The sequence below is a fragment of the Microcaecilia unicolor genome, chromosome 11 (genome assembly GCF_901765095.1).
Source record: "Microcaecilia unicolor chromosome 11, aMicUni1.1, whole genome shotgun sequence".
NCBI lineage: Eukaryota > Metazoa > Chordata > Amphibia > Gymnophiona > Siphonopidae > Microcaecilia > Microcaecilia unicolor.
In genome coordinates this window covers 184606155-184630916 of record NC_044041.1, presented here as the reverse complement: position 1 = coordinate 184630916, position 24762 = coordinate 184606155, and the positions used below count along the sequence as shown (strand labels likewise).

Sequence of the window (24762 nt, the reverse complement as noted above, 5' to 3'; positions counted from 1 at the left end):
GAACACCGTCCCCACTGTCAAGCATGGAGGTGGAAATGTTATGTTTTGGGGGTGTTTCTCTGCTAAGGGCACAGGACTACTTCACCGCATCAATGGGAGAATGGATGGGGCCATGTACCGTACAATTCTGAGTGACAACCTCCTTCCCTCCGCCAGGGCCTTAAAAATGGGTCGTGGCTGGGTCTTCCAGCACGACAATGACCCAAAACATACAGCCAAGGCAACAAAGGAGTGGCTCAGGAAGAAGCACATTAGGGTCATGGAGTGGCCTAGCCAGTCACCAGACCTTAATCCCATTGAAAACTTATGGAGGGAGCTGAAGCTGCGAGTTGCCAAGCGACAGCCCAGAACTCTTAATGATTTAGAGATGATCTGCAAAGAGGAGTGGACCAAAATTCCTCCTGACATGTGTGCAAACCTCATCATCAACTACAGAAGACGTCTGACCGCTGTGCTTGCCAACAAGGGTTTTGCCACCAAGTATTAGGTCTTGTTTGCCAGAGGGATTAAATACTTATTTCCCTCTGCAGAATGCAAATAAATTCATATACTTTCCACAATGTGATTTTCCGGATTTAATTTGTGATGTGCTATCTCTCACTGTTACCAATAACCTACCCTTCAATTATGGGCTGCTCATGTCTTTGTCAGTGGGCAAACTTACAAAATCAGCAAGGGATCAAATACTTATTTCCACCACTGTATATATCATTCAGGCCCTCACGATGAAAACTCCAGCACTGTACTGAACAGCGCCGGATAGATAGCGCCAGAACAGCGTGTCTGAACAACTCCCTAATGCTCAATGCTAATGAGATGCAAATATAGGCGCACTCATAGCATTGGGAGTTGTTTAGAAGTTAGGGGGAGGATGGTGCCCAGCTCTTGAGCACATGACCAGAAAGCCAGAGAGGGAGGAAGGAAGGAGGAGGTTGCTCAGCATCCTGGTAAGGAAGAGGATGGGAGGGAGAGTGCCCCGACCTAGGCACAGAATCTAGCAGGCAGAGCTCTTCCCAGGCTCCGGTGGCCCCCTCCACCGCCCCCTGCCTTCGCCTCTCTCTTTCCAGCCAAAGAGAACCTGAAGGAAGCCTGAGATTCAAGACTTCCAGCAACACCGGTCTCCCCATTCCTTCCCCAGGCAGTAGCCCCTGCCTTTGCCTCTCTCTTCCTGGCTGAAGGGAACTCAAAGGGAACCCACCCGAGATGCAAGACTGCCAGCAACACCGGTATCCTGATTCATCTCCGTGGCTCGGCACAACCCTAATGCCACCTCCGAGCTGGTGTAGGGCTGATGGCAAAAAAAGCGCCCTTGTTTGGCACACTGTCCGCTGAACATCGAGGAGGAATACAGAATGACCTAATCAGCATGCATTTGCAAGTTCATTGCTCTGTGAGCCAGTGAGCTCATTGGATCGTGCACTCACCAGCTCTCAGCATTCTGCGCTGACAAATGCGGTGCTAGTCTGACATTAATGGCCTTTAGCGCCCGCATTTGCTTCTGAGCATCGGGACCTCATTGCAAAAAGTGTTAAGAAGGGTGCTATATTGGAAAAACAAGCCAGATGCTAAAGATGAGAATCAATTTAGGTAGACATAATTTTAAACATCACAATGCCAACCAGGTGTCACCTCTGCATCACTTTACAAAACCAGAACACTGCATCAATGATTTTATGGTGAGAATACTAAAAGGAACTTTTAAGACAATCCAGGAACTTAAGATCTTTGAAGTCAAGATGAAATATTTTGATTTCCACCTACATAAGTATTGCCATACTGGGACAGACCAAAGGTCCATCAAGCCCAGCATCCTGTTTCCAACAGTGGCCAATCCAGGTCACAAATACCTGGCAAGATCCCCAAAAAGTACAAAACATTTTATACTGCTTATCCCCAGAGTTAGTGGATTTTCCCCAAGTCCAATTTAAGAATGGTCTATAGACTTTTCCTTTAGGAAGCCGTCCAAACTGTTTTAAAACTCTGCTTTTACCGCATTTTCTGGCAACGAATGCCAGAGTTTAATTACATGTTGAGTGAAGAAAACTTTTCTCCGATTCGTTTTAAATTTACTATACCCGACTACACATATGTTACTTATGTTACTATGTTACACCTGACAGGACTTAACAAAAATGTGGGTTTTCTGTCCCATTATAAACCATAAAATCATACTGCTTTGTCACCTTCTTATCACCCATCCGTCTCTCTCTGTCTCTCACCCACCCGTCTCTCCCTGTCTCTCACCCACCCAGCTCTCCCTGTTTCTCATCTAATCCACCCCACCCTCTTCCTGTGAGACTGTCATTGGAATATATTCACTTATATATTCTGTTATTTGTCAACATTTGCTCATTTCTGATCGGAAGAAGAGGGGTTACCACTGAAAGCTAATCAAATTTAGTCCAATAAAAAAAGGTACCACTTATTTCCTTTCCTATTTTTCTATTTATTACCTTTAAAAGTAGACTAACATGGCCACCGCACCACTTTACTTTTGATGACAGTAAAGTCTTAACACTCAGCATGAGTCCCTGTATGTAAGCAGGAAAATGAGTCACACCCTGAGCTCCTGGCTGTCTTTCAGGATCCTCCCTTTATACTAATTCCATCAACGGCTACCTTATGCTGAACATTGAGCAGCCAAACAGTATTACTAAAACTACTGATATCCCAGTCCAGCCGTGTGGTTTTACATGTGTGAAGTTCAAAGTTCCTTGGCTTTGATTAATTGGCTGCATTTTCTCAAAACTCAAAAGGTAAGGAGACCTTTATTAAATTCTCTTTGTGCTGTTATGATTTAAACTTTTGGGGATCTGTTGAGGGGTGTTAGCTGGTCAGTGAGTGATGTTCTGTGTATGAGGGGCTCCCTCCATCTGACAGGTTTCGGTGGCAAAAATAGAAATCAAACAAAATAAAACATGGAAAAGAAAATAAGATGATACCTTTTTTATTGGACATAACTTAATACATTTCTTGATTAGCTTTCGAAGGTCGCCCTTCTTCGTCAGATCGGAAATAAGCAAATGTGCTAGCTGACAGTGTATATAAGTGAAAACATTCAAGCATTACTGTGACAGTCTGACAGGGTGGGAGGATGGGGGTGGGTCGGAGGGGACATCAAAGCATATCATTGATATTCTAACAGGGTGGGTGTGGATAGGTGAGATGATTGAATGATTGAATATTTTAACACCCAACAGAAAGGACTTAACAAGGATCTGGGGTTCCTAGCCAATTATAAACCATAAAGCTGTATGTCTCTGTTGATCACCCTCCCCTCACCTATCCACACCCACCCTGTTAGAATATCAATGATATGCTTTGATGTCCCCATGCATACTTCCTACCCACCCCCCTCCTCCCACCCTGTCAGACTATCATAGTAATGCTTGAATGTTTTCACTTATATACACTGTCAGCTAGCACATTTGCTTATTTCCGATCTGACGAAGAAGGGCAACCTTTGAAAGCTAATCAAGAAATGTATTAAGTTATGTCCAATAAAAAAGGTATCATCTTATTTTCTTTTCCATGTTTTATTTTGTTTGATTTCTATAGATTCTACATGGAATGTTGCTATTCCACTAGCAACATTCCATGTAGAAGTCGGCCCTTGTAGATCACCAATGTGGCCGCGCAGGCTTCTGCTTCTGTGAGTCTGACGTCCTGCACGTACGTGCAGGACGTCAGACTCACAGAAACAGAAGCCTGCGCAGCCTTCTACATGGAATGTTGCTAGTGGAATAGCAACATTCCATGTAGAATCTCCAATGGTATCTATTTTACTGTCATAGTAATGCTTGAATGTTTTCACTTATATACACTGTCAGCTAGCACATTTGCTTATTTCCGATCTGACGAAGAAGGGCGACCTTCGAAAGCTAATCAAGAAATGTATTAAGTTATGTCCAATAAAAAAGGTATCATCTTATTTTCTTTTCCATGTTTTATTTTGTTTGATTTCTATTGATAACCTTAAGAGTGGACTAACACGGCTACCACACTCCTCTACTTAAGGTGGCAAAAATGAAATTGTATGAAAAAGAAATGTATATAGCACAGGAGAAAAAGCTGTTTCTTAGAAAATCAGGAATGTGCTCTGTACATCTAAAATGTACTGCTTTGTGCTAAAATTGGAAAACTGGTTTGGAAATGTAAGACAATTATTATTATTATCATTATTTTAAATAATAAGTGTTGTTCAGCCTTATTCCCAGGTAAGATATGGCATAACTCAGGCCGCAAACAATGATTTCATTTAGACGTTACTTTACCGCTGGCAGTTACACAAACCTGCTTTTCCCATTTATAGACACTGTGCTAAATGAGTACCACACTTTGGTGTGTTTAACCATCTACATGATTCTTGTCTTGCTACCCCTGCCTCTCTCAGATCTAGGCTCAATTCTGCTCTGCGATGTCTTTTTCTTTCCCACCACACTACCCCTTCATTCAGAAACATAGCCGCATCTCAAGAAAGACATAGTAGAACTGGAAAAGGTGCAGCGAAGGGCGACTAAAATGATAGCGGGGATGGGACGACTTCACTATGAAGAAAGACTAAGGAGGCTAGGGCTTTTCAGCTTGGAGAAGAGACGGCTGAGGGGAGACATGATAGAGGTATATAAAATAATGAGTGGAGTGGAACAGGTGGATGTGAAGCATCTGTTCACGCTTTCCAAAAATACTAGGACTAGGGGGCATGCGATGAAACTACAGTGTAGTAAATTTAAAACAAATCGGAGAAAATTTTTCTTCACCCAACGTATAATTAAACTCTGGAATTCATTGCTGGAAAATGTGGTGAAGGCGGTTAGCTTAGCAGAGTTTAAAAAGGGGTTGGACGGTTTCCTAAAGGACAAGTCCATAAACCGCTACTAAACAGACTTGGAAAAATCCAAAATCCCAGGAATAACATGTATAGAATGTTTGTACATTTGGGAAGCTTGCCAGGTGCCCTTGGCCTGGATTGGCCGCTGTCGTGGACAGGATGCTGGGCTCGATGGACCCTTGGTCTTTTCCCAGTATGGCATTATTTATGTACTTATGTACTTATAGCCAGATCATCTTGAACATACCTAAACCTCCACTATCCAAATTGCAAAATAAATTAAATACAAAACAACCCATGCGTCCGGACTCCTATACAAGTACAGAACTATGGAACGCACTGCCAAAAGTTGTGAAGACAACCTACGACCACCTAAACTTCAGAAAAACATTGAAAACCTACCTGTTCAAAAAGGCATACCTCGCCGACCCAACTTAAATGCCTGCACTCTACAACACAACATAACATAACCAAAGCTTGTAATGGACACTAAATAATCTTTCCTCTCCTTTATTCCGATTGTAACTGAAACATATGTTCCTTACTCAACCATAATACCACCTGTATTTGTTTCTTTACCGAACTGGCGAATGTCTCTCCGGTACTATGTAAGCCACATTGAGCCTGCAAATAGGTGGGAAAATGTGGGATACAAATGTAATAAATAAATAAATAAATAAAATTGCAGAAGGGGTACTCAAAGGGGTCCACAGGCCGGTCAGGTTTTCGGGATATCCCTAACGAATACGCATGCAAATTATAAAAATGGAGAAACCAATCAATATCCCAGTCCGTCGAGTTATAATTAAACAAAAAACACCCAAACTTGAACTAGGCAAATAGTGTAATGAGTGAACTGCAAACAATTGCTTTTGAATGTAGGATATTTGCTCAGACCCGGGCAGAGCCGCCGAGAGGGGGGGACAGGGGGGACAAAATTCTCCGGGCCCGGGCCTCCTGGGGGGGGGCCCGGTGCCACCGCCCCCGCCCTCCGTCGCTCCCTGGCATTGAATTTAAGCGCCTCACCCTCGAAAGCGCAGCAAGCAGCGGCAGACCACTCCTTCCTTCCGTGTCCCGCCCTCACCTGACGTAACTTCCGCGAGGGTGGGACGCAGAAGGAAGGAATGGTCTGCCGCTGCTTGCTGGGCTTTCGAAGGTGAGACGCTTAAGGTCAGTGCAGAGGGCCCGGGGGTGGGGGGGGGGGGGGCCCGGGGGCGGCCTTGTCCCGGGCCTGGCCCAGTCTCTCGGCGGCCCTGGACCCAGGTGATTCCAACTGGAAGCCACCTACCCTCCCATCATTGCACATGTGTAGTTTGTGTGGAGTCAAAATTCAGTTCATTTTTATGTTGCACCTTCAATTATTTTGTGCAAAACCAGATGAAAGCAAGAACCAAAAATGTATCTTATGCTGCAACTTAAAGAACCACTTCTTATTTATTCATTCATTAGGATTTATTTACCGCCTTTTTGAAGGAATTCCGTCAAGGCGGTGTACAGTAAGAATAAATCAAACATGAGCAATAGACAATTACAGCAGTAAAAGAATTGAAGTAACAATACAAAGTATGGCATGGAGGGGCATGATCGAATGGCGCCGGCCAAATAGCTGGCCGGCCATCTTCGGGGCCGGCGCCGTAAGTGGGCGGAACCAACTGTATTTTCGAAAAAGATGGCTGGCCATCTTTTTCTTTGCTAATACGGTTGGGCCCGGCCAAGTGTCAGAGTTCGCCGGGTTTGAGATGGCCGGCATCAGTTTTCGGCCATAATGGAAAATAATGCTGGTGATCTCAAACCCGGTGAAATGTAAGGCATTTGCTCGTGGGAGGAGCCAGCATTTGTAGTGCACTGGCCCCCCTGACATGCCAGGACACCAACTGGGCACCCTAGGGGGCACTTCTACAAATTAAAAAAAAAAAAATAGCTCCCAGGGGCATAGCTCCCTTCCCTTGGTTGTTTAGCCCCCCCAAATCCCCCCCCCCCAAAACCCACTGGCCACAACTCTACACCATTACCATAGCCCTAAGGGGTGAAGGGGACACCTACATGTGGGTACAGTGGGTTTTGGATGGGTTTTGGAGGGCTCCCATTTACTACCACAAGTGTAACAGTTGGGGGGGGGGGATGGGCCTGGGTCCACCTGTCTGAAGTGCACTGCACCCACTAAAAACTGCTCCAGGGACTTGCATACTGCTATCAGGGAGCTGGGTATGACATTTGAGGCTGGCATAGAGGCTAGCAAAAAAGTTTTTTTTCTGGTTTTTTTTGGGTGGGAGGGGGTTGGTGACCACTGGGGGAGTAAGGGGAGGTCATCCCCGATTCCCTCCGTTGGTCATTTGGTCAGTTGAGGCTCCTTTTTGAAGCTTGGTTGTGAAAAAAAAGGGACCAAGTAAAGCCGGCAAAATGCTCATCAAGCCTGACTTTTTTTTCATTATCGGGCAAAGCCGGCCATCTCGTGAGCACGCCCCTGTCCCGCCCCTGTCCTGCCTTCACTACCCTACCGACACCCCCCCTTGAAGTTTCGCCAGCTCCGCAACGGAAAGCAGTTGGCGCCGGCCAAAATCGGCTTTCGATAATACCGATTTGGCTGGGTTCAGGAGATCACCAGCCATCTCCCGATTTGTGTCGGAAGATGGCCGGGGATCTCTTTCGAAAATGAGCTGGATAGTATACTACTTATAATGTCCACACAATACATAATAGAACAATTTAATTGATGTTAATTTGGTTAATGTTCTTGATGTTCATGACGCTATGATGTTAATTATGATGGTAGGATCGTTCCACTGGGCACCCCAAATGTAAAAGTCTTCTAAAAGCCTTATAACCAACTCCCTTATCTCCAACACAAGCTGTGTTTCACGAGAAATGTTTCTTCAGGGAGATAAACATTTATAAATGCTTTAATTAAGAATCTTCAAACATCATGCTCGATCACTCAACGGAGTAAGCACATGTAGATCCCTCCCGATATGCATGAGAGAGATTTACATAGAATAGGACAGAGGATAGATCTGCGTATGGCTCCTAATGATTGCCAATTAATGCCAATAATTGATTATTAATGCCTAATTTACTTTCCCCCCTCTTTTGCAAAGCTGCTCTAGCAGCTTTGTAAAAGGAGGGTTTAACGATTTAGTTTAGGTATGGATCTGGGATTCACATCCAAATGTGCGCGTCCAACTTTGGGTGACCTAAACAGAATCTGGCAGCCATTGTTCTTTCCAAATATACTCCAGAAATCCCGTTTTAATATGACTTAAGCACGCTTAGGCTGGAAACCAACTTGTACAGATTCAAGTTCATTTACCTGCCTGTCTTCGTATTCTGAGTAGATTCCAATAGGGACAGCAATATTTATGAGCAATTTACAGGGTAAATGCAGAGTTTTCTGGGTAAGGGACCCTTTTACTAAAGGGCGTTAAGCCCTTAATCCCAGATTCTATATAGCGTGCTAGAGAGCCACGCCAAAATCCAAGCATATTCTATAACAACGCACATAACTTAATTTTTTTGTTTTTTCAGGAATCGAGCGTCCTCATGCATCAAGTTTTTTTGAATAAAAAAAGATAACTTAAAATGAACTTATCTTGATATTGTAGACTCCGAGGAAGCAGCGTGAAATGGGACCGTTGGGACCGCACGTACATAAGTACATAAGTACATAAGTAGTGCCATACTGGGAAAGACCAAAGGTCCATCTAGCCCAGCATCCTGTCACCGACAGTGGCCAATCCAGGTCAAGGGCACCTGGCACGCTCCCCAAACGTAAAAACATTCCAGACAAGTTATACCTAAAAATGCGGAATTTTTCCAAGTCCATTTAATAGCGGTCTATGGACTTGTCCTTTAGGAATCTATCTAACCCCTTTTTAAACTCCGTCAAGCTAACCGCCCGTACCACGTTCTCCGGCAACGAATTCCAGAGTCTAATTACACGTTGGGTGAAGAAAAATTTTCTCCGATTCGTTTTAAATTTACCACACTGTAGCTTCAACTCATGCCCTCTAGTCCTAGTAGTCTACAACATCAAGGTAAGTTCAAACAAACTTGGAAAGACTTGATGCATGAGGACGCTCGATTCCTGAAAAAACAAAAAAATAATAGATAGCAAAGAGACTCGATAGACGAAGAAAGGGCTTTTTTTAGTCTATGATGACATTTTACTGTGTGCAACGAATGATTGTGATTTTTGCCACAGTCAGTTGAGACTTTTTCCCCATCCAATATAGACACTATTTTAGTGCTAGAGTGGTTTTAGTTATTATGCTAAAAACAAAACATATTGGGCTCTGTTTACTAAGGTGCACTAGCGTTTTTAGCACGTGCTAAAAATGAGCATGCACTAACCATGTAGACACCCATAGTAAAATTATGGGCATCTACACAGTTGGCGCGTGCTAAGAACATTAGTACACCTCTAGCACGGCTTAGTAAACAAGGTCCATTGCGTCACTGTACTATGTGAGCATTTCTTTAATATCTTTTTATTAAAAAATAAAAGATTTAAATAAAACATGCTTTAATGAAAGGGCCCCTGAAAGAGTTATTTTGAAAATTGAAGAGGTAAGTTCCTAAACCTGCTAAGTATGAAAAACTGTTTTCTGGATTAAATGTATGTTTTTATTTTCAAGAATTCTAGTCAACATAAGAAAATGTTTTTCACTAAATATCATAATCTTTATGAATAAACTAGTAAAACAGGCCCGTTTCTGACACAAATGAAACGGGCGCTAGCAAGGTTTTCCTTGGAGTGTGTATGTTTGAGAGAGAGAGAGAGAGAGTGTGAGAGAGAAAGTGTGTGTGTGTGAGAGAGAGAGAGAATGAGTGAGAGACAGAGTGTGTGTGTGTTTGTGTCAGAAAAATAGAGAGTGTGTGAGAGACAGAGTGTATGTGTGTGTGAGAGTGAGTGTGTGAGAGAGAGATAGAGTGTGTGAGAGAGAGATAGAGTGTGTGAGAGAGAGTGTATGTGAGAGACAGAGAGTAAGTGTGTGTGTGGGGGGCTCCGAGTTCCATGACCCCCTTCTTCCCTCCCTCCCTCCCTCCCTCTCCTCCCCTCCGAGTTCCAGGCTCCCCTTCCATCCGAGGTGCAGGCCTCCCTCCCACTCTCCCTCTCTCTCCTTCCTCCCTCTCTCTCCTCCCCCCCGAGTTCTTGGCCCCCACTTCCCTCCGAGTTCCATGCCCCTCTCCCTCTCCTCCCCAGTGTGTCCCATGCCCCCTTTCCTCGGAGTGTGTATGCTTGAGAGACAGTGTGTGGGTGAGAGATGGAGCGTGTATGTGAGAGAGAATGAGTGAGAGAGAGACAGACAGACAGAGTGTGTCTGTGTGTGTGTGTGTGTTTGTCAGAGAGAGAGAGAGAGAGAGAGAGAGAGAGAGAGAGAGTGAGTGTGTGTGAGACAGAGTATGTGTGTGAGTCTGTGTGTGAGAGAGAGAGTGTATGTGAGAGACAGAGAGTGAGTGTGCTCATAATTTAGGAGCATAAATTTTAGGAGTGTAAATTTAGGAGCATAACCTTTATAGAATAAGGGCCATACCCCCGGATTCTATCTAGCACGCCTAAAGTTACATGCGATTCTGTGTGTAAATCTAGGCATATTTTATAACTACGTGCGTAGATTGTTTTAACAAGGTGTTAAGCATTAGCAGCTCTTAACAAGCAATAATGAGCACTAATTGGCAAAAATTAGAATTCACATGCGTACATTGCTAAGTGTATTCTGTAATATACTGTGCCTAACTTATAATGCGCAGAGGCAAGAAGGGGCATTCTTAGAGGTGTGGAAACGGGCATTTTTTGGGCTTTCTAAAATCTTCGCGCGTTGTTATAAAATATGAGCCAGTACGCATAAATCTACGCGCAGGGATTTACACCAGCTTTTCATTGGCGTAAATGGATGCACATAGATTCAGCGCATGAACTACGCTTAAGTGTATTCTAAATACTTATTGTAAATTTACACACATTATTTAGAATACGCTTAAGCGCAATTGCCTAGTGTACGGTAAATTTAGGCACCATATATAGGACCAGGGCCACCGAGAGACTTGGCCGGGCCCGGGGCAAGGCCGCCCTGCCTCCGCTCCCCGTTACTGCCGCCCCCGTTGCTCCCCCTGCCGTTGTAGTCCATGGTCTCACCTGCCTGCCTCCATGGCTCTGGGCCCCCTGCATTCAAGGCGGCAGTCGCAGATCGCCTCTTTTCTGGCCTTCCCTCCCTGTGTCCCGCCCTCGTCTGATGTAGCTTCTGGTTTCCGCGAGAGCGGGACACAGGGAGGGAAGGCCAGAAGGGAGGCAACCTGTGACTGCCGCTTCAAATGCAGGGGGCCCGGAGCTGAGGAGGCAGGCAGGTGAGACCAGGAACTGTAGCGCCAGTGGCCTGACCCCGGCGCTGGGCCCCTCTTGGAGGCCCGGGCCTGGGGAATTTTGTCCCCCCTGCCCCCCTCCTCTCGGCAGCCCTGTATAGAATGAGTCCATAGTGTGTACTTTCAAGGGGGCGTTCCTACGAGTTACGCCCAATCTGCGCCTAATTTAGGTACTGGCATTTACACTTGGTTTTGGCAGGCGTAAATTCAGGCACCTTAAGTTAGGTGTGGATTAGGTGGCTATTCTATAAAGTACAGATATTCTTTATAGAATAGTGCTCAACGCATAATATTTTTCATGCTAAATTTTCAGCGCAATTTACTCAGGGGGTGAGTTTACGTAACAGTGCCAGATGGGTAGGGCCGCTGAGAGGGGAGGCAAGATTTCCCTGGGCCCATCTTCCAAGTAGGGTCTGGTGCTGGCAAGGCGTCCAGTGACAGGCAGGCAGGCACTGAAGTAGAAGGTTCTGCTCCCTCGGTCTGTCTCTCTCCTGCTTCTGTGTGCCAGAACCCGGGTTATTGCATTAATGTGGTAACTATGCTCTATCACACAGGTCCTTCTTCCTGCCTCGTCCTGCCTCCTCCTGTGTGAAGTACTTCCTATTTCCACATAGGCTGGAGGGACTGTGGCAGAGCTGGGACACAAGAGCAGAAGAGAGACTGATGGGCCGATGGTCTAGAGGCTATTAGCTCCATACTAGTGCCTGTTTTTGCTACCACCTCATGATCAGAGCCTCCGAGTGCACGAAACAACACGCTCATGGGCTCTGAATGCAACTAGCATGCAAATGCATGAAAAACAGGGCTCTTAGTGCAAGTAGCATGCAAACACATGCTAAACATATGATCAACAAGCAGCGCAGCAAACATTGGCATGCTGTCAGCGGCAAACCCTACGTCAGCTCGGAGCTGGTGTTAGGGTTTGCAGACCATTGAGGAAGAATGGCGAGCCCTGTTCAGCATGCTAGAAGACCCCCCATTCCCCCAATACAGTCCCCCCCCCCCCCGCAGGAGCAGGAACCCCAACTCCCCCTACCCTGAGCCAGCGACACAGGTACTAGAGGTCTGATGGCCCCTAGTATCTCCCCAAAGAACGCCCTGGTGGCCCAGTGGGCCACAAATTAAGTCCCCCTCCCAACCTGGTGACCTAGCTGCCCTCTTCCCCACCCCCCGTACCTTTGTTAGAGGAGGGAGGTAGTACACTCCCTCTGCTTCCAGCAGCGTCACCTTGAAAACTGCAACACTCAGCCCTGCCCAGTGCATTCTGGGATGTGCTGGGCTGGACTTCACACCATATAAACTCCCTTATATGGTGTGAAGCCCCACCCAGTGCATTCCGGGATACACTGGGCAGGGCTGGGAGCCGCCATTTTTGAGGTGGCGTAGCTGGAAGAGGAGAGAGTGTACTACCTCCCTCCTCCAACAAAGGTATGGGGGCAGGGAAAAGAGCCGCTAGACCGCCAGATTATAGGGGGCTTGATTTGCGGCCCACTGGGCCACCAGGGCTTTTTTGGGAGGGGGGTGAGTGGGGGTTAAGGGGGCTGGAGATCCAGTGGATCTCCAGCCCCCCATGAACTTGTGTCTGGGGGGTTGGAAGGACTGGAGGCCTGCCAAACCACCAGCCGCTGGCTTGGGGTGGGGGTTTGTTGGGAGCATTAGGCCACCAGGGCCATGCTGTTTGGAGTCTGGTTGTCCCCCGGACCTCCAGTCCCTGTGTTTGACAGGTCTGGGCTTTTGACAGCCCAGACCTCTCAATCAAGTGTGGGAGGATTGTGCCTCCTGCACTTTACCCTATGATCAGAGATAATAGCGCACATAAATTTGCATGCTATCTCTGATCATAAGGGCGGTAAAGCCCTGCACTGTTCCAGCGCTATTTTTAGAGCGCTGTTTGGAAAAGCACGGGTCTTTCAATCATCTGGGCAGCAGCAGCTCGGTGGGGGAGTAGGGTGGCAGTAGCCCGGTAGAGGGAGGGGGGGTTGCAGCTGCAGGGGCCCGGTTAGGGGGCGGCCCTGCCTTGGGTCTGGCTTTGTCTCTCGGCAGCCCTTCCGATGGGACCTGAAAATAATTCTGTTGTGCAGGCTCTCATTTAAAATGGCAGAAAATGATTAGGGCCATTTATTGCTAATTAGGAGCTCTAAAGAGTTTGATTTCTAAAAGATGCATTTGAAGAAATTTCTGGGGAATTAAGCAGCCAATCAGGTATTATGGGAATAAAAAAAAAGCCTTTAATGTCTCTGACACCATGATTAGTCTAAACCAGCTGCCGCTTTCAAGTCTTGCTTCTGACACTCATTTGGTTTCCTGTGTCCCTCCAGCACTTTTTTTTCACCCTGTTTCTGATGAAATGGACTTCCTGTTTTGCCTTACCCTGCCAGAAGCCAGAACTTTATTCGCTGCATGCTGACAGTGGCAGGCAGGCACTCTGGAGGGCATTGTTCCTACTCACACCGGGCTGCCTTTTCAAGACACAGGACAGACAGATACTGGCCGCAGCCAGAAGGCGCAGACTTGGGAGCCACCTCAGCTCTCTGAACTCAGTAATCGAGGTAAGCTGGGTCATCTCTTCTCATACAATTGGCATGTGTATTGAACTGGATGATTTCCGGCGACATTCTATGTAACTTCACGCTCCACACACACATCTGGTCTTCAAAGATACCCAAAGTGGGCAAAATTAACCAGGTTTGAAGATCAAATATATCTTGGTGGGTCTTATGAATATTCACTGTTGATATCCTGAAAATTAGAGTTCTTCCTGAGATTTGAAAATCCAAAGCTGAATAACTGTGCTTCGGAGTATTAGGGAGGGTACAACTAAGAACCAAACCCCAGTCTTTATGGGCATAGATCAGTGGGATAATTGTTATTTATTTATTGGGATTTATTAACCGCCTTTATGAAGAAAATCACCAAATGTGGTATTTAGCAGGTGCAGCTTGACATAAAACTTATGATTTTGTTAATATCATAACAATAGTAAAACGTCCAAATATAAGGATAAATCCAATCAGTGAGGTAAAAAAGAGATGGCAAATTGAAACCTAGTAATGGGACTAACATGAAATGATATAAAAAATATAAACATTTAACAGCACTGTAGAACAATCATATAACAGAAATATGATAAATGTCAGCAGAATACAAGTGATATGGAAGAACATTCCAAAAATATAGATACGATGTTTGTATTTGTATTTACAGACTTCTATTCCACTTTTAACACTACAAAGCAGATTACAACCAAGAAACTCCACATTAGAAGGAGTTTGCAATACACATCACAAAGCCTATACATTAACAATCTTTAAAACAAGTAATATTACAAGTTCCAAACAAAGGGATAAAATCACAATCTTTGTCTAGAAAACAAATACGTTTTGAGAGCTTTTCTAAATAAGATATAAGGAGAAATCTGTTAATGCCATTCATGCAATTTTTGCCAACTGTCATGTACAAACCAGATATCAGTTATCAGAGCATCCAGGTTTCTACATGCCTTTGCAGACACCTACACACTGAAATGCATCCTTTGCTCATTGCTCCTGGTGAAGGAAATACAGCTCTCAAAAACTAGTCATAAATGCATTACGTTCATCCAATAAAGAGGGTTAAAACTCAGGAAAAATACGTTTTACTTAACAGCCTTCCAGTATTTTTTTTCCTGACAGCCCAATTTATTTATGGATTCACTTTTTACTATCATCATTTTGTGCATAGCTGGACTTTCTGTGCGGAGATTCACCCCCTTATGCAACAAGACAGCCCCTGGCTCCAGATAATGAGGGAGACACATGCCCCATTGCTCGCTTGTGACATTTTTAATGACATGCGGAGAGGCATTTTCAATAGGACGTTCAAATGGCAAAATAAATGTTTATTTATTTATTTATTACATTTGTATCCCACATTTTCCCACCTCTTTGCAGGCTCAATGTGGCTTACAATACATCATGAATGATGGAAATGTATAGGAGAATATACATTTAGTATAACATAAGGGTCTTGGGTACTATGATAGTGATGAAACATGATAGTAGAGTAACAAGCAAATGTTGTAAGACAATTCTGGATATATGTGTAGGGATTCACATTTGTTGATCTTTGTGGTATGCCTTGTTAAAGAGATGAGTCTTCAGTAGTTTGCGGAAGTTAGTTAATTCGCAGATCGTTTTCAAGCTGCGTGGCAGCGCGTTCCAGAATTGTGTGCTCAAGTAGGAAAAGGTTGACGCATGCGTTAGTTTGTATTTTAGACCTTTACAGTTGGGGAAGTGAAGCATCTAAGAACACAAGTCTGTAATAGAAGAAAGATATAAATATTTTCCGATACTTGAAAATACAGGAAAAAATGTTTAGAAAGAGGGATGCACTGCAAATGTCAGACATTCGGAGATAAACGTTTCCACCAATCAAAAAATACACTATGCAAAGCTGCAATGGCGGTACCGGTCCCCGCGTCCAGAAAACATCTGCGGCAACGGCAGGACGTTCCCTTCACATGCAAAATGCGCGTATATACCTCTGTACGTGGAGGAACATTGGTCAGTGTGGACAGTCACGTCTCTGCAAAGGGAGCCGAATTTCACAGTGCCAGAGCTCCTGGTGCTCCTGTGCCTTAGGCACAGGAGAGAAATTTTTAAACACCACTACCACCTCCCCGCCCCTCCCCCCCCCACAACATCTCCATGAGGGCATGGAAATCCATCAGAGGCACCCTGGCAAGGCAGTGGCATACCAAGGGGGGGCGGTGGGGACGATCTGCCCCGGGTGTTAGCCAGCCTAGGAACGCCACTGTGGCAAGGTGAGTGTGAAGCGTTGCCCCCCAGGATCACAGCCCCACTCATGCAAGCACCATACACAGGCAGGGTCACATGCACTGAGGTCCTTTCTTGTTGCAATACATGTTATTGAATTGTCATAAGAAAGAAAAACAAAACATTGCTGAAATCAGAATGTACAGAATATCCAGTGCCAAGTAATTGTGGGTCTCCCCACCACTACACTATAATACACAAAACAGCGAAGATGACTCTAAAAAATGAGAACAAAAATGATGAAAAATGAAGACGGAACTCCAATGGTGAAGATTAAAATTTTTTTATTAATCATAAAAGATATAAAATAGGGGCAGTGGCGTACCAAGGGGGTGCGGTGGGAGCGGTCCACCCCGGGTGCACGCCGCTGGGGGGGTGCCGCGGCGCGTGCCTGTCGGCTCCGAGTTCACTAACTTCACTGGTTCGCTGCAGCTCCCTCTGTCCCGGAACATTGGATATTCTGTACATTCTGATTTCATATATATTTCCAATTGTATCTGCACTCTGAAATGGCATATGTCATGACGGAAAATTGTAAGCCACATTGAGCCTGCAAATAGGTGGGAAAATGTGGGATACAAATGCAACAAATAAATAAATAAAGAAAGAAAGAAAGAAACCTTGTCGCCACCAACTTGTGTTTTGCAGACACTTCGGGATCCACTGGAATCTTAAGTTATTCCAGCGCCAGTACGGGCAGATCTGCAGAGAAGACCCTGCCCTAATTTGGCACTTCAGGGCCCAACATAAGTACTACAGGCATAGCAGCCCATAACAGTTCTGTCCCTTCATCTACCTTCATTACAGTGTGCCCACATCCCCCATGTATATTAGAATGTGATCCAGCCAACCACCAACCTTTTAGATGACATGGAAAGGAAAGGGGGAATGTCCTCTTCTCTCAGAGCTTCTCAGAAAGAAAGTTTCCTGCAACCTTTCTTTTCTGTATAGTTTTGATTCTTAGGGGACTGCTTCAAACCAACCCTTTGAAGCTAACATAGTTAGCCCTAGTAACCTTTGCAGCTATTCTACCTTCCTCACACCTTAATTAACACCTAATTCAGGTCACTAGCACTGCTACCTTACTTCCAGCAAAGAACAGAAAGTACTTTCTTTTAAGACAAAGTTTATGCCCTGCTATAATCATTTTTAATGCTCATGGCTGTTAAGTTTCTACCTCTAGAGAAAGTTTCAGTTTAAAATTGTGGGGAAAGGGGTTGTACACTTATGGAAACTAATTAATAATGCTTACTTCTCTCTCTTTTTTTTTTCTTCCAAGACTAAACTAGACCCTGCTGTGCCTTCTAGAGGCTATCTGTTAATGCTGTATGCTGTAGTACAGGTTTTAAAAACTATGGGGAGAAGAGTAGGGAGACTAGTTAATAAAGTTTGCTTTTTAAAATTCTTATTGTCGTTATCAATAAACCTACCTTACCTCTTTTAAACCCCAACCTTTAAATCACCAAAGCATAGAGTACAAAAAAATGTTCACTTATTTAACAATTAAAAGTGCAACAAGAATTAGATGGCGTACATCCTGAAGCCTGAATTACAAAATCCAAACAACTGTGTCTTGTATTGTAAAAAGCTGCCAGGAAATGGTGCAATCTGTCAAAAACTGAGCTTTTCATCATCCTGACAAATGTTTTTGCGCATTCTTCACCACAGAGCACGGTAGCGTTATTCATCGAAAACTTCAGGCTTGACATCGTGGACACATGTTCAGTTTTGTTTTGTCAGACCAATAAAAGCTCCAACTTCCAAGAATCTTGCTACACCCTCTTGAAATTTGTTCTACGTGCAGGAACAATAAAGCGTTTCCTCTCTCGTAAACCTGTCTCTGTTTCTCTCCTCAATAAATCTCTCCCCAGCTCCCCATTCCCACTCATTGTAAAGTGCAGCTTCTCCTTTCACCTTGCAAAACACTTCCCCTGTCTCAGTCCTCGTAACAACCACCTCCAACAGCACAAACCTCTCTTGCTGCAGTATCTGTCCCTGAAGCTCACTCTCACCTCCAGTTTCCCCATACACTTCACCACTTCTGCACCTGCTACTTCCATGAAATATGACCATTTCAAGGTCTGAAACTTTCTATATGTGTATTGGGGTGATATGGTCTTAATTAGTGTTCCTGCTAGAAGCTAGGCATTATCTGATCTACACACTCTGCCTAGAGCAAGTGTTACAATCATTTGGGACATTTGACAGAAGGTTTCTCTGTTCTGGTTTCAAGTGGTTTGTGTTCTAATTGCACAAGTCTTCCGTAAATGCACTGCTCTTCTGGTGACAAACAGCACTTGTAGTAGCTTTTTCCTCAATCTATGCATAATTTATTTTCAGTTTCACTCAGTATAGGTCTCAACCCTGGATTAACCATTAAGCAAAATAAGCATGTACTTAGGGCACCAAGGGAAGGAGGGGCACAGTGTTTTCCCCCTCTATCACACCCTTAACTCTTTCACTGCTGTCTGCCACACCCATTCTCCAACATGAATTTCAGTTTTTTCTAATTATATATATATATATATATATATATATAAAACTTATTGAGTCTTAATGTCTTGTCAGTTAAGTAATGAAAGGGCACCATTGTTGAGCTGTGTTTAGGGCAGCAGTTGGTCTTAATCCAACCTTGATAGGACTTGTGCTTCCTGTGGATTGCACTGTTTGTACGGTATGGCTTCCAAGCTAGACTCTGATCCAGCACGCTCTGTGAATGTGTGTAAGCAAATGGCTTTTTCTTTGCAGTTGTGTTTGTTTGCAGTGATCGCTAGTGACCTTTTTTGTCTCTGAGTTTGACTGTGTGTTATTTTCAGTGCTCCAGTAGTATCATATGCTCAACAGAACATCAGCGTATTGACCCCTGATGAAGGCTCTATAGCCGAAACACGACCGTGTAGGGTCCTAATAAAGTCTACTTGGAGTTTTCATTTTGTGAGTTTTGACTGGTTTCTTGGATTGGATTTTCTTCCACTCTGCATTCGTTCTCCTTGGTGATTTTCTGAAATATTTCTTTCCAACTTCTTTAAAAACCTGTTGTTATTTTTTTTTCTGTCCAGCCTGAAAAAGAATCTCTGTATTAATGTTTTATACAATAAGTAAAGTCACTGGGGCTCAGTGGCATACCTAGATTGCTTGCCACCCGGAGCGGGTCGCTACTACGCCCCCCCCTGAGGTGTGTCACCCCCACCAGCCTTCCTCCAGTGCTAGCAATTGGGTGCACAGAGCAGTCACACAGTTGTCGGCTCTGCCGGTCCCCTGCCAGAACAGGAAGTAACGTCAGAGGGGGGCAGGGGACTGGCAGAGCCAACAGTCACACAACTGCGCCATGTACCCTCTTGATGCCCGCTTCTGGGGCAGACCACACCCACTGCCCCACCCTTGGTACGTTACTGCTGAGACTAGATATTTCTGGGCACTATCTGAGATAATGGGTTGTGGCATTTCTTGCACAGTTTTAACACTTTTTGGTTTCAAATTTTAGATAACAAACCAGCTCATTTTCGAAGGAGAAGGGCGCCCATCTTCCAACACAAATCGGGAGGTAGGCACCATTATCCTAAGGGCGGCCAAATCGTTATAATCGAAAGCCAATTTTGACCGGCTTCAACTGCTTTCCGTCGCAGGGACGGCCAAAGTTCAAGAGAGCGTGTCGGCAATGTACCGAAGGCGGGACAGGGGCGTGGTTAAGAGATGGACGTCCTCGGCCGATAATGGAAAAAAGAAGGGCGTCCCTGACGAGCATTTGGCCGACTTTACTGGGTCCCTTTTTGTTAATGACCAAACCTTGAAAAGGTGCCCGAACTGACCAGATGACCACCGGAGGCAATCGGGGATCACCTCCCCTTACTCCCCCAGTGGTCACCAACCCCCTTCCACCCAAAAAAAAAATTAAAAACATTTTTTGCCAGCCTCTATGCCAGCCTCAAATGTCATACCCAGCTCCATCACAGCACTATGCAGGTCCCTGGAGCAGTTTTTAGTGGGTACTGCAGTGCACTTCAGGCAGGCAGATCCAGGCCCATCCCCCCCTATCTGTTACACTTGTGGTGGTAAATGGGAGCCCTTCAAAACCCACCAGAAACCCACTGTACCCACATGTAGGTGCCCCCCTTTACCCTTTAAGGGCTATGGTAGTGTTGTACAATTGTGGGTAGTGGGTTTTGGGTGGATTTGTGGGGTTCAGCACCCAAGGTAAGGGAGCTATGCATCTGGGAGCAATTTGTGAAGTCCACTGCAGTGCCCCCTAGGGTGCCTGGTTGGTGTCCTGGCATGTGAGGGGGACCAGTGCACTACAAATGGTGGCTCCTCTCATGACCAAATGGCTTGGATTTGGCCGGTTTTGAGATGGCCGGCCTCGGTTTCCATTATCGACGAAAACCGAGGTCGGCCATCTCTAAGCCCGGCGATCTCAACATTTAGGTCGACCATCTCTAAGGTTGACCTAAATGTTGAGATTTGGCCGGCCCCGACCGTATTATCGAAATGAAAGATGGACGCCCATCTTCGATAATGCGGTTGGCTCCGCCCCATCCCGGGGCCGTCCTCGGAGATGGGCGCCCTTAGAGATGGGCGCCCCCATTCGATTATGCCCCTCCATGTCAGCTAAAAGCCAATATAAGGTACTTTATTGGTCCTCTTTAACTGCAATTTGTTTTGTCTTTTCGCCATATATGTGTTTATAAAGTGTCTTATTTCATGCCATACTTTTATACTGTTGGTTCCATACTATTGTCTTATCCACCAAGTACGTGATCTGAAGTTATGCTTGTGCCAGGTTGTTCCATCAGCACCTGGCTTAGCCTCTTCTGAAATACCTTTGGAGCTCGCCCACTTATGTTATTTTATTTATTTATTTATTGCATTTGTACCCCACATTTTCCCACCTATTTGCAGGTTCAATGTGGCTTACATAGTACCGTCAATGGCGCTTGCCCAGTCGGTTAATAACAGATACAAGGTTGTAAAGTGATCGTATAAGTCAGTGATGGCGAACCTATGGCACGCGTGGCAGAGAGGGCACGCACAGCTCACTCTGTTGGCACGTGCGCCGTCGCTGGTCCGTCCGTCTGCCCTCCCTCCCACCCACCGAGCACCACGCCGCCCGCCCACCCTCCCTCCGAGCACCAGGGCTCCCCCTTCCTCCGAAATCCAAAAGGCACACCTGGTCGGGGTCAAGGCGGCACTGGCAGCGAAAAGCGTGCTGTCCGCTCGGCGCGCCCTCGGCCCCCCCATCCGTCTCTCAAGCTCTGGTCCCGCCCTCATTTCCTGTTTCCGCAAGGGCGGGACCAGAGCTTGAGAGACAGAAGGGAAGGCCGAAGGCGCGCCGAGCAAACAACACGCCCCTCGCCGCCGCCGCCGCCGCCACCCCAACCCTGACCACCTAAGCTTCTGTTTAAACTTGGCATGTCCAAATCCCTGCTTTTTATATCAGACTGAGAACTCTCTGGCCTTAGGCTAATCTGACACAAACACCCTCAATAATAGTTAGAATACAATTTTCTTTTCAGACCTTTTATGCTGTCCTAGGATAACCTGATATCTATTTGGTTACTGCTGCAGAATAGCAACGGTGCCTGGGTAACTCCTTCTCTGCCCACGGACGGCCTCTAACTGGATAATGCCAAGTTGGTCAGACACGATATTCAGTGACACCATCTGATTATATGCAGGTGAAAATCTTGTTTGTCCCCTTCTCCTCTACTGCTAATTCCAGACTCCGTTCCTTTTATCTCGCTGCACCTCACGCCTGGAATAGACTTCCCAAGCCTGAACGTCCAGGCTAAAAGCCCACCTCTTTAACACTGCTTTTGACTCCTAACCACTACTCACTTGCCCTGTACCCTTTTATCCGCACCTCTTTAATTCCCTTACCTCTTAGTTGTTCTGTTTGTCTGTCCTATTTAGATTGTGAGCTCTTTGAGCAGGGACTGTCTTTTCATGTATGGTGTACAGCGTTGTGTATGCCTTGTAGCGCTATAGAAGTGATAAGTATTAGTAGTAGTAATGTAGAAGCCTGCCCTTGCAGATCAGCAACGCGGCCGCGCAGGCTTCTGTTTCTGTGAGTCTGACGTCCTGCACGTGCAGGACATCAGACTCACAGAAACAGAAGCCTGCGCGGCAGCGTTGCTGATCTGCAAGGGCAGGCTTCTAGATGGAATGTTGCTAGTGGAGGAGTAGCCTAGTGGTTAGTGCAGTGGAACATGGAATGTTGTTACTATTTGAGATTCTGGAATGTTGCTATTACTTGAGATTCTACATGGAATGTTGCTACTATTTGAGATTCTACACGGAATGCTGCTATTCCACTAGCAACATTCCATTTTTAGATTGTGAGCTCTTTGAGCAGGGACTGTCTTTTCATGTATGGTGTACAGCGCTGCGTATGCCTTGTAGCGATATAGAAGTGATAAGTAGTAGTAGTACCCCGGTGAACACTAATTAACTAGCTAGGAGCCTCTCTGTCCCAGTTAACCAGCTCTGAATTGGTCCTATTATCTGCAAAAGACACTGCCTGAGAATCATTTTGTTTCCCAGCAGGTAATAAATAGAAATAAAACAAAACAAAACAGAGAAAAGAAAATAACATGATACTTTTTTTCCAGCAGAAAATCCCCCACTTGTTATCAGAAAAGCAGTCTGTGTGGGTTTCAGTTTCACAACACCCTGCTTGAGGTTTTTTCCCTTTTCTCTTTTACAGTTCTGCATCTGTTTAGCAACACTGGAGAAATGATAAATACATCAGGAGTTATTATTTGACAGGGCAACTGAAACAGTTGCAGCAGTTATCAAAGTCCTGCTCAACCTTTATGGCTCTTTTATCTAACAATGTTGTAAAGAGTTGTTCTGTTACTCTGTTGTAACTTCATGCTGGTTTCTGCAGCACAAGGTATCTTCTTGTGCAATGGAGGAGTAGCCTAGTGGTTAGTGCAGTGGACTTTGATCCTGGGGAACTGAGTTCAATTCCTATTTCAGCTCCTTGTGACTCTGGGCAAGTCACTTCACCCACCGTTGCCCCAGATACAATATATCAAGTCCCATTAACAGGATTCCATGCACAATCTCAAAGAGTAGCAACATTCCATGTAGAACCCCAAAGAATAGCAAGATTCCAGAATCCCAGCCTATTTGAGATTCTACATGGAATGTTGCTATTATTGGAGATTCTAGATGAAATGTTGCTACTATTGAGATTCTGTTGCTACTATTTGAGATTCTACATGGAATCCTGCAGGACGTCAGACTCACAGAAACAGAAGCCTGCACGGCCACATTGCTGATCTGCAAGGGCAGGCTTCTACATGCACTGTTGCTAGTGGAGGAGTAGCCTAGTGGTTAGTGCAGGGGACTCTGATTCTGGGGAACTGAGTTGTATTCCCACTGCAGCTCCTTGTGACTCTGGGCAACTCACTTAACCCTCCATTGCCCCTGCTACAAAATAAGTACCTGAATATATGTAAACCGCATTGAATGTAGTTGCAAAAACCTCAGAAAGGTGGTATATCAAGTCCCATTTCCCCTTCCCCTTTTCCTTCTTCCAGTAGCTTAAGAACGATCTTGAAGTCTTCCAAGCAGGCACATAGCCAGACTTCAGATTTTGCAGGGACTTGAGCCCAAAGCTTGTGTGTGTGTGTGTGTGTGTGTGTGTGTGTGTGGGAAACACAAAATTTTGTCCTGCCTCACAATGCTCTCCTCCCCCCCTCCTGCAACCCCACATACCTGAGCTGGCAGGGGTCTCAAGCTCCACCAATGGAAACCCTCCTCAACCCAAAGCCTGGCAGTGGACAGTGCTTCTCCTGGTCTACCGCAGCGCAAGGCCCCCCTACCTCCACACATGCTTGATTTTTTACAAAAATACACGGGAGAGGTCTGCCCCTTGCATATGCTAGGTGCATGCCTCCTTCATGCATGCTCAGTTTCACAAAAACAGGGGGGGGAAGGGTGGCACGGGGGCAGCACAGGAAATGTGCCGCCAGCTGCCAGGCTTCAGTTTGAGGAAGGCTTCCGCTGGCAGGATTTGGGGACCCCTGCCAGCCAAAATAGAAGACAGTGCCTCAATTCTTTTTTTTTTGGGGGGGGGGGGGGGTTCAAACTCACACTGGAGAGACCCAGGCCTGCCAGACCCCTCTATGGCTATGCCACTGCTTCCAATGCTGGCTCAAAGTCATCTGATGCCATTGGCCTGAGCTTCTCAATCCTCTCCTGGAGGCACACCAAGCCAGACAGGTTTTCAGGATTACCACAATGAATATGCATGAGATACAGTATATATTGGAACTGCTTAGTATGCAATTCTATCTCATGCATATTCATTGTGGTAATCCTGAAAAACCTGAACTCTCCCAGATCTACTTCAAAGAAAATAATCATGTTTTCATTTTCTTCCTGAAAAGGATACTTATTTATTGGGATGTATTAACTGCATTTATCACAAGATTCCCCGAGGTACAGCTTGACATAAAACTTACAATTTAGTTTTGGCTGTATGTAAGTACCAAGACTAATCACTGCTACATACAGTAAGCATGGCTAACGGCAATACCGACCCTAATATTTCTGTTATATGCTTAACAATAGTGCTTAACACCTAGTACTAATTACTTATTTTGTTTTTTTTCCTTTATTAGCACTTCTTTCATCGGGCTTCTCTTAATTTTCTGTATGTAACTTGTGGCTTCACTCTCCTCAGATCGCTATCTAGGGGAAGCCAGTCAATTGGTCGAAGATAGCGATCTGAGGAGAGTGAAGCCACAAGTTGTA

General features: G+C 45.4%; 1 protein-coding gene across 1 annotated transcript in view; it reads left to right on the top strand.

Annotated features, from left to right (window-relative positions):
• The first annotated feature begins 2669 nt into the window (after nt 1–2669).
• Nucleotides 2670–24762, top strand: part of PTAFR (platelet activating factor receptor) — a 32613-nt gene continuing 10520 nt past the window's right edge. Inside the window, exons 1-2 of the mRNA XM_030218973.1 lie at nt 2670–2756; nt 13507–13737. The gene's annotated coding sequence lies outside the window, so the exon portion shown is untranslated. The remainder of the gene's footprint in view (nt 2757–13506; nt 13738–24762) is intronic.